The following is a 9439-nucleotide window of genomic DNA, read 5'->3' as shown; positions in this document are numbered from 1 at the left end:
GGTATGGTGGTGTATAAGGTAGATACAAGACCCTCCCTTCTTAGACCGTATACTTTGGCTGGGAAGACAGAAAACTAAACACATACTGACAGTAAACTATAGTGTGATGGAAGTTGTAATATAGAAATTCCCAGTGTGTCCTGTGGGATATGGATACCATCAGGGGAGGGAGGCCTAACCCTTCTGTGGAGAAAGATAGCAAATATTTAGACCAATCAGACCATCAATAAGGACTTGCATAGTGTTGAGTGACAAGAAAGCCTTCTTTGAAGAAAAATTAAAGTCAGAATCTGGAAGACAATGAGGAGAAGCTAACTGGAAAATTTGGTGGGGAGGTTTCGGAGGAAGTGGTAAGAGGTCATTTCAGTCAAGTCGCAGTAGGTAGGGCTACCCTGAGACACCATGTTTGGGTGTGAAGAGACACACGTGTTAGAGTCTGGCTGGAGCCCAATGACCAACTGGGAGAAAGTGGGGAGATGAGAATGAAAAATTCGGCGAGGCCAGATGATGCGGGGCCTTACAAGTTAAGAGCAAAAGGGAATTGAAAAAGGGTTGAAAGGAGGGCAGGGAGATAACATTTGCTCCGCGGAGGGTCCACTCGGACTGTGGGTAGCAGCATAGAGGAGGAAGGAGCAAACTGCAAGTAGGAAGAGCAGCAAGCAGGCTGCGCCAGTGGCCCAGGCAAGCAGTGGCGGAGGCTCAAATTAGACCACGGCAGCGGGAATGAACAGAAATAGGAGTTACTTCTGGGGAAAGACGTTCAGATTGAACCGAAGTGTCATTTTCTTCCTCCCGAAGGCCTACTGAAAACACAAATAGGTGGGGGCTCCTGGATGGCTCAGTCTGTTAAACCTCTGCCTTCAACTCGGGTCATGACCTTGGGGTCCTGGAATCAAACTCCTCCGCTTTGGGGGTCCCTGCTCAGTGGGGTGTCTGCTTCTCCCTCTGCCCCTCCCCACGGCTTGTGCTAGCTCTCTTGTGCTCTCCCGCTCTCTCAAATATAAAAATAAAATCTACCCCCCCCCAAAAACAAAACGCTATTAGATGTGTTTGTTTTTTAAACCCATAAGGATGACGAGGATGGGAGAGGATTTGACAGCAACAAGATTTTGCGCGCGCGTTTGCATCATAAAATCATTTTGAGGCTCAGGTCCTGATAACCTCAGGCACCCCAGGAAGGAGCAGAGAAGCTAGAGAGAGGTCCTGTAATTAGGTAGATTGATTAAAACTGTTGGAGAAGTTAGGCCCCTTCCTCCTATTCCGAGTAACTGGACCACTAACCATCCCCCTTCTAGAAAAAAGACTGTAACTTTTCCCTTCTGGAGTGGGGAACAGAAGGAACACTAAGCAAATATGTGCTCACTGAATAATCAAATAATCTCTCCCACAACCCCAGCCCAGTTTCTCTACTCAGCTCTAAAAACACTGGCTGACAAGTCTTCAACCTCTAGGCAGGAGATTAGAAGAATCCTCTTTGGGGCATGGGAAGGAGAGATGTAGAGGTGCTGAAGTCAGTGTTCCCAAGGAAAGACAGTCCAGCCAGATCACCTCATAATTAAGCTCACAGTCAACAAGCCTATTTATATGCTCTGGGCTCCCAATCACTTTGTTAGTCGCCATGATGTGGGACACAAAAGCAGAGGAAATGCAGATAAAAATTAAATCTCCTTGTCACACCACTGACAAGTACTTGAGATAGGTTGATTATAACTTTTCTCCAGGATCCTGAGTCTTCTTAAAATATGAAAGTCCTTTTGGAACTTCCCTTTATCATTTCTTCTCCCAACCCCAAGGTATATAATCAGTTGCTTCTCACAATCCCAGGGAAGCAGAGGGTAGCAGGCAGCGACTCTTTCTACCCATGGGTCCTGTCCCTAGGCTTTAATAAAACCACCATTTTGCACCAGAGACACCTCAAGAATTCTTTCTTGGCCATCAGCTCTGGATCCCACCAACAAGATTTAAAAAGATGACATCACCCACACTTTATTTTTTCATTTTTATTTTTGTTAAGTATGCCCTACACCCAATGTGTGGCTCACACTCACAACCCCAAGATCAAGAGCTGCATGCTCTACCTACTGAGCCAGTCACGCCCCCCCAAATCCCCACACTTTAAATACAACCACATGTTGAGAAGAGCCTTTAACGTGAAAGAGATCAAAGCAAGGTGCACACAAAAAAGGAAGAAGAAATAGCAATGTAGAAGGAACAACCCACCCAAGAAGAAAAAGACTTACAAAATCTATCAATAATAACCTCAGGGGTGTAAGAAGGTCTGTAACCAAGAAACAAGACCAGGGTGTTATTTTAAAAAGAAATGTTCAGGGAACAAACAAGCAAATCAGTAGAAGGAAGATAAATAATAAGGAAATTTCCCAAAAAAACGAAGTAAAAAGACAAACAGATGGGCGCTAAAAAAGAAACATAAGAGAATTTGAGTGCCGGGCAAGGAAAGCCAATATCTATATATTAAGAATTCTGCTAAGAATAGAGACAGAGAAAATGCAGGGGAGGATATCATCAAAGAAAAAAAAATTATTCCCAGAAATGAAGGATACAAGTGTCCACGTTGAAAGGGTTCAGAACCCAGCACAATTGTTGAAAATAGACACATACTAGAACACTGGAGACAAAGAGAAGATCCTTAAAGATTCCAGAAAGATAAGAACAGGTCAAATGCCAAGGAATTCAGCTCTCAGAACACTTACCACCCCCACCCCCCCACCAAGCACACCTTCTAAGAAAGGAAACAGAGGAAGAACTCCACCAAAATAAAGGAATACGCCAAGAAATTCTTCTGATGTGGGATACAAGAAACACGGTGTCCAACACAAGCATACAGGGGAATGTGAGATGTTATAACAAAAAGACCCAAAAGTGCAACAATGGCTCAAACAAAATAAACGTTCATTTGTCGCTCACATAAGAGTACATGTAGGTAACCAGCTTTTCACCTTCAACATAAGGTTCCATGGCTGCTCTCATTCCTGCCAGCTGTGGCCACAGGAAGAGGTCAGAGCTGGGGCACAAACATCTCCTCTTAACAAGTGAGGCGGCCCTTGCCCGAGGTGCTTCTGTTCACATTCCACCAGTGCAAGCTCAGCAAAAGGCCCTCGGTACAAGAGCAGCTAGGAAGAGCTGTTCCCCACCTGAGCAGCTGCGTCTTAACTACAATCCTGTAGTTGTTCTGCAGGGAGGAAGAAGATTTAAATGAGCATATGAACAGCACCACGACAGTCTGTCCCTCTGGCCACTAAATACCAACCCATCTTCCCAAACATAGAACATACTCACTCCCCAAAGGAAGCAACCAGCTGCATTCATCTTAAAAACCCCAGGATCGCTGGGGGCGGCTCAGCCTTTTCCATGAGGTCCAGATATGGCTCTTCCTGGGCTGTGACAAGAGGGGCAGGGTAATGGCCATGAAGACTCCCACTGTCCCCCAGAAGTAATGAAATCCTGCTAGGCAGAAATTGAAAATATTTCCTGCTCTGATCGTAGAGAATATTTATCACTAGTCCTGGCTGCCTCTTTTTTGGGATTCTGGATCTCTTACCCCAGTCAATAGTCTTCCCTGGCCTCAGCTTTGCCCTCAGGAGCTTTCTCCTTGTCCAGGATCTTCTGTGGCCACTGGGAAGTGACACTGGGAAGCATGTCCTCTTTGGGAACTGTATAGCTTTGGTAGCCCACCTCCTGCTCCTACCAGGATGGGGCTTGAGACTCGCTTTAAAGTTTGGCCAGGGGTGCCTGGGTAGCTCTGTCATTAAGCGTCTGCCTTTGGCTCAGGTCATGATCCCGGGGTCCTGGGATCGAGCCCCCCATTGGGCTCCCTGCTCAGTGGGGAGGCTGCTTCTCCCTCTCTCACTCCCCCTGCTTGTGTTCCCTGTCTCACTGCTCTCTCTCTCTGTCAAATACATAATAGAAATAAAATCTTTTTTTTTTAAGATTTTAACTTAATTATTTGACAGAGATCACAAGTAGGCAGAGAGAGAGGAGGAAGCAGACTCCCCACTGAGCAGAGAGCCGGATGCGGGACTTGATCCCAACACCCCAGGATCATGACCCCTGCCGAAGGTAGAGGCTTCAACCCACTGAGCCACCCAGGCACCCCTAAAAATAAAATTTTTTAAAAAAGAAGAAAAATAAAGCTTGACCATTTGCAGACGTTTTCAGGCCAAGGTCCTGGTGTTTTATTCCTGATAGCTCCATGTTCCTTACTTCCATATCTGACCTTAGCTCTTTTTCTGTCAACCCCATGGGCATGGGTGGGAAAACTACAATTTTGATCTGACCTTTGCTGTAAAGCTAGATCCTTTAGTTACCTGAGAGATCTTAAAGGACACTTGAAAATATCTTTGAGAAAGATTCTTACCTCCTTTGATCTGAATACTGAAGGCCTTCATTTCTCTTGTGCTGCCTAATCTGGTTGCAGTGGCCACCTGTGCCCATTGAGGAGAAATGTGTCTGTCCGAATCGAGGTGTGCTTTAAGTGTAAAATACACACCAGATTTCAAAGAATTCATTAAAAAAAAAGAATGTAAAATATCCATTAAAAATCTTCACACTGATTATTCGAATTATAATATTTTGGATATGTTGAGTTAAACATATTAAAATTAATGTTATCTGGGGAGGAGATATTCTGGGTGGCTCAGTTAGTTAGCCTTTGACTCTTGATTTTGGCACAGATCATGACCTCAGGGTCAAGAGATCGAGCCTTATGTCAGGGTCTGTGCACAATGTAGTCTGCTTGAGTTTCTCTTACTCTTCCTCTCCCTCTGCCCCTCCCCCCTTTCTCTCTCTGTAAAATAAATAAATAAAATCTTAAAAACATGTTATCTGTTTCTTTTTACTTTTTTTAAAATTCTTAAAAGATTTTATCTATTTATTTGACACACAAAGAGAGAGAGCACAAGCAGGGGGAGCAGTAGGCAGAGGGAAAGGGATAAGAAAGCTCCCAGCTGAGTAAGGAACCAGATGTGGGACTCGATCCCAGGACTCTGGGATCATGACCTGAGCCGAAGGCAGCAGCTTAACCAACTGAGCCACCCAGGCGTCCCAGTTTCTTTTTGCTTTTCAAATCAACTTTATTGAAGTATAATTTACATGATAAAATGCATGAACTGTGAGTATACAATTCTATGAGTTTTGACAAAAAATATCTATCAGTGTAGAATAATTCCATTCCCCAGACTATTCCCTTGTTTTCCTTTTTCCAGCCCTTTACATAACTTTGTAAGTTCTACTCCCAGCCCTACTCAACCACTGATCTACTTTCTATTTTTACATTTGTCTTTTTTTTTTTGGTGGCACCATTTTAAAAAATTTAAATTCAATTAATTACTTGGCATCGGGGAAAGTGATCATATTTGTATACAAATACAAATTGAAACCACAATGAGGTACTACCTGATGCCAGTCAGAATGGCTAAAATTAACAAATCAGGAAATGACATGTCGGTGAGGATGTGGAGAAAGAGGAGCCTCTTACACTGTTGGGAATGCAAGCTGGTGCAACTACTCTGGAAAACAGTGTGGAGGTTCCTCAAAAAGTTGAAAATAGAGCTACCCTATGACTCTGCAATTGCACTACTGGGTATTTGCCCTAAAGATACAAATCTAGTGATCTGAAGGGGCACTTGCACATCAATGTTTATAGCAGCAATGTCCACAATAGCCAAACTATGGAGAGAGCCCAAATGTCCATCGACTGATGAATGGATAAAGAAGATGTGGTGTATATATATACAATGGAATACTATGCAGCCATCAGAAAGTTGAAATCTTGCCATTTGCAGTGACATGAATGGAACTAGAGGGTATTATGCTAAGCAAAATAAGTCAATTAGAGAAAGACAAATATACGATCTCACTGATGTGTGGAATTTGAGAAACAAAACAGAGGATCATAGGAGATGAGAGGAAAAAATAAAACAAGATGAAACCAGAGAGGGAAACAAACCATAAGAGACTCTTAATCATGGGAAGCAAACTGAGGGTTGCTGGAGGGGAGGGGGATGGAGGGATGGGGTAACTGGGTGATGGACATTAAGGAAGGCACATGATGTAATGAGCACTGGGTGTTATGTAAGACTGATGAGTCATAGGCCTGTACCTCTGAAACCAGTAATACATTATATGTTGATCAATTGAATTTAAATTTTAAAATACTAAAAAAATAAATTCAATTAATTAATGCATAATGTATTATTGGTTTCAGAGGTAAGGTCAGTGATTCATCAGTCTTATATAATGCTCAGTGCTTATTACACGAGGTATCCTCCTTAATGTCCATCACCCAGTGACCCCACCTCCCCACCTCCCTACATTTTTCTTTAGTAAGTTTCATACAAATGGAATCAAACAGTATGTATTCTTTTGTACTTGGCATCTTTTGATTAATAGAAGATTAATATAATGTTTCTGAGGTTCATCCAGGTCATGTGAATCATAGTTCATTCTTTTTTCTTTATTAAATAAGGTTTTAGGGGCGCCTGGGTGGCTCAGTGGTTTGGGCTGCTGCCTTTGGCTCAGGTCGTGATCTCAGGGTCCTGGGATCGAGCCCCGCATCGGGCTCTCTGCTCCACAGGAAGCCTGCTTCTCTCTCTCTCTCTCTCTCTGTGCCTGCCTCTCTGCCTACTTGTGATCTCTGTCTGTCAAATAAATAAATAAAATCTTTAAAAAAAAAAATAAGGTTTTATTGCATGACTATACTGCAATTTATTTTCCCATTCAGTTTTTTTTTTTTTTAAGATTTTATTTATTTATTTGACAGACAGAGATCACAAGTAGGCAGAGAGGCAGGCAGAGAGAGAGAAGGGGGAAGCAGGCTCCCTGCGGAGCAGAGAGCCCGATGTGGGGCTCGATCCCAGGACCCTGAGATCATGACCTGAGCCGAAGGCAGAGGCTTTAACCCACTGAGCCACCCAGGCGCCCCTCCCATTCAGTTTTTGGTGGACATTTCAGTTGTTTCAAGTTTGGGTTATTGTTATTAAGGCTAAAATGAACATTTATGTAAAAATCTTCATGTGAACATGTTTTCACTTCATCTGGCATAGAATTGTCAAGAATATTTAACTTTGTAAGAAAATGCTTTCTTTTCTTTTTTAAGGATTTATTTAATTTATTTTTTCAAGATTCCATTTAGGGGCACCTGGGTGGCTCAGTGGGTTAAGCTGCTGCCTTCAGCTCAGGTCATGATCCCAGGGTTCTGGGATCAAGTCCCGCATTGGGCTCTCTGCTCAGCAGGGAGCCTGCTTCCCTCTCTCTCCCTCTCTCTCTCTGCCTGCCTCTCTGTCTACTTATGATTTCTCTCTGTCAAATAAATAAATAAAATCTTTTTAAAAAACTCCATTAATTTTATTTTATTATTTATTTTTCTAAAGATTTCATTTATTTATTTGATACAGAGAAAGAGAGCACAAGCAGGGGGAGCAGCAGGCAGAGGGAGAGGGAGAAGCAGGCTTCCTGTGGAAGAGGGAGCCCGATGTGGGGCTCGACCCCAGGACTCTGGGATCATGACCTGAGCCGAAAGCAGGTGCTTAACTGACTGAGCTGCCCAGACACCCTTTATTTTATTTACTTAAAGGAAAGAGAGCAAACAGGAGCAGAAGCTGGAGGGGTAGGCAGAGGGAGAAGGAGAGAATCTCAAACAGACTCCATACTGAGCACAGAGTCCTGCATGGGTCAATCCCATGACCTTGAGATCATGACCTCAGCCAAGACTAAGAGTTAGATGCTTTATTGACTGCACCATCCAGGTGGCCCTCTTTTTTTTTTTTTTTTTAAGATTTGTTTATTTATTTAGAGAGCATGCATGTAGTGGGGGAGGGGCAGAATGAGAGGGGGAGAGACTCCTCAAGCAGACTCCCTGATGAGTGCAGAGCCCAACACAGCACTGGATCCCAGGACCCTGAAATCATGACCTGACCCAAAATCAGGAGTCGGCCGCTTAACTGATTGAGACCCCCAGATGCCCCACCACTTTCTTTTTTTTTTTTTTTTTAAGATTTTATTTATTTATTTGTCAGAGAGAGAGAGAGGAGTGAGAGCGAGCACAGGCAGACAGAGTGGCAGGCGGAGGCAGAGGGAGGAGCAGGCTCCCCGCTGAGCAAGGAGCCTGATGTGGGACTCAATCCTAGGACTCTGGGATCAATACCTGAGCCGAAGGCAGCCACTTAACCAACTGAGCCACCCAGGCATCGCCCACTTTATTTTCTAAAGTGACTGTATCATCTTATTTTCCAACCAGTAATATCTATACTTGGTGTTGCCAGTATTTTAAATTTTGGCCATTCTAATGGGTGTATAATAGTATCTCACTATAGTTTTTTGTTTGTTTTCAATTTTTTTTTTTAAGATTTTATTTATCTATTTGACAGAGAGGGATCACAAGCAGACGGAGAAGCAGGCAGAGAGAGAGATAGAGGGAAGCAGGCTCCCCGCTGAGCAGAGAGCCCGATGCGGGACTGGATCCCAGGACCCCGAGATCATGACCTGAGCCGAAGGCAGTGCTTAATCCACTGAGCTACCCAGGCGCCCCTGTTTGTTTTCAATTTTTAATTGAAGTATAGTTGACATATAATATTATGTTAGTTTCAGTTGTAAAACATAATGATTTCACAGTTATAAACATTATGAAATGCTCTCCACTGTAAGTGTAATTTCCACCTGCCACCATGTGAAGTCAGTACAATATTATTGACTATATTCCCTATGGTGTTCTTTTCATTCCCGTGACTTCTTTATTTTATAAGCAGAAGTTTGTACCTCTTAATACCTCTTAATGTAACTACTAAAACTTAATTTATATGTGGCTTCCATGTTATTTCTGAGACTGACTATACAAACAGTGGCCAAACCATATTTAACTATATTTATATAGAACTTTGACCCCCAATATCTGCAGCAATTGGCCTAGAAAAGTCAGGACTTGGTCAATGAGTCCAAATTTCCTATTAGTTGCCCCCACTTACTCTTCAGAAAACAAGGATAGTTAAGAAATCCCTTCTCCCTTTGTGTTCCAAGAAAAGGATAAATGCAAAAGACCAACTTGCTTTTGCATATTCCAACATAAAACTCACATCTCCCCTTCCTCAACAACTCCCTTGCTTTACAAAACCTCAGCATTTAACCCTCGTCTTCCAGATGTTTCTGGATGAAAGTTCTCCCTATTATAACAGCCTGAACGAAATCAGTCTCCTTCATGTTCTGGGCCATTTCCTCTTCCCCTTATTGCGACCTGCTCTCCAACCACTAAATGAGAGCCATACTTTCTGTTCGTTATAACACCCCACTTATACCAGCTCTCTGAATTCTTTAGAGAAATGTTAGCAGCTGTAACAAAGAGGCCACAGAATGCAACATTCCTATGAAAATCCAGGCTGTCTTTGACACAGGGTCATTCTAGTCATCACCATTCCATCCAATATGAAGG

Source organism: Mustela nigripes, chromosome 4 (assembly GCF_022355385.1).
Source record: "Mustela nigripes isolate SB6536 chromosome 4, MUSNIG.SB6536, whole genome shotgun sequence".
Lineage (NCBI taxonomy): Eukaryota > Metazoa > Chordata > Mammalia > Carnivora > Mustelidae > Mustela > Mustela nigripes.
This window is presented reverse-complemented; position numbering follows the sequence as displayed.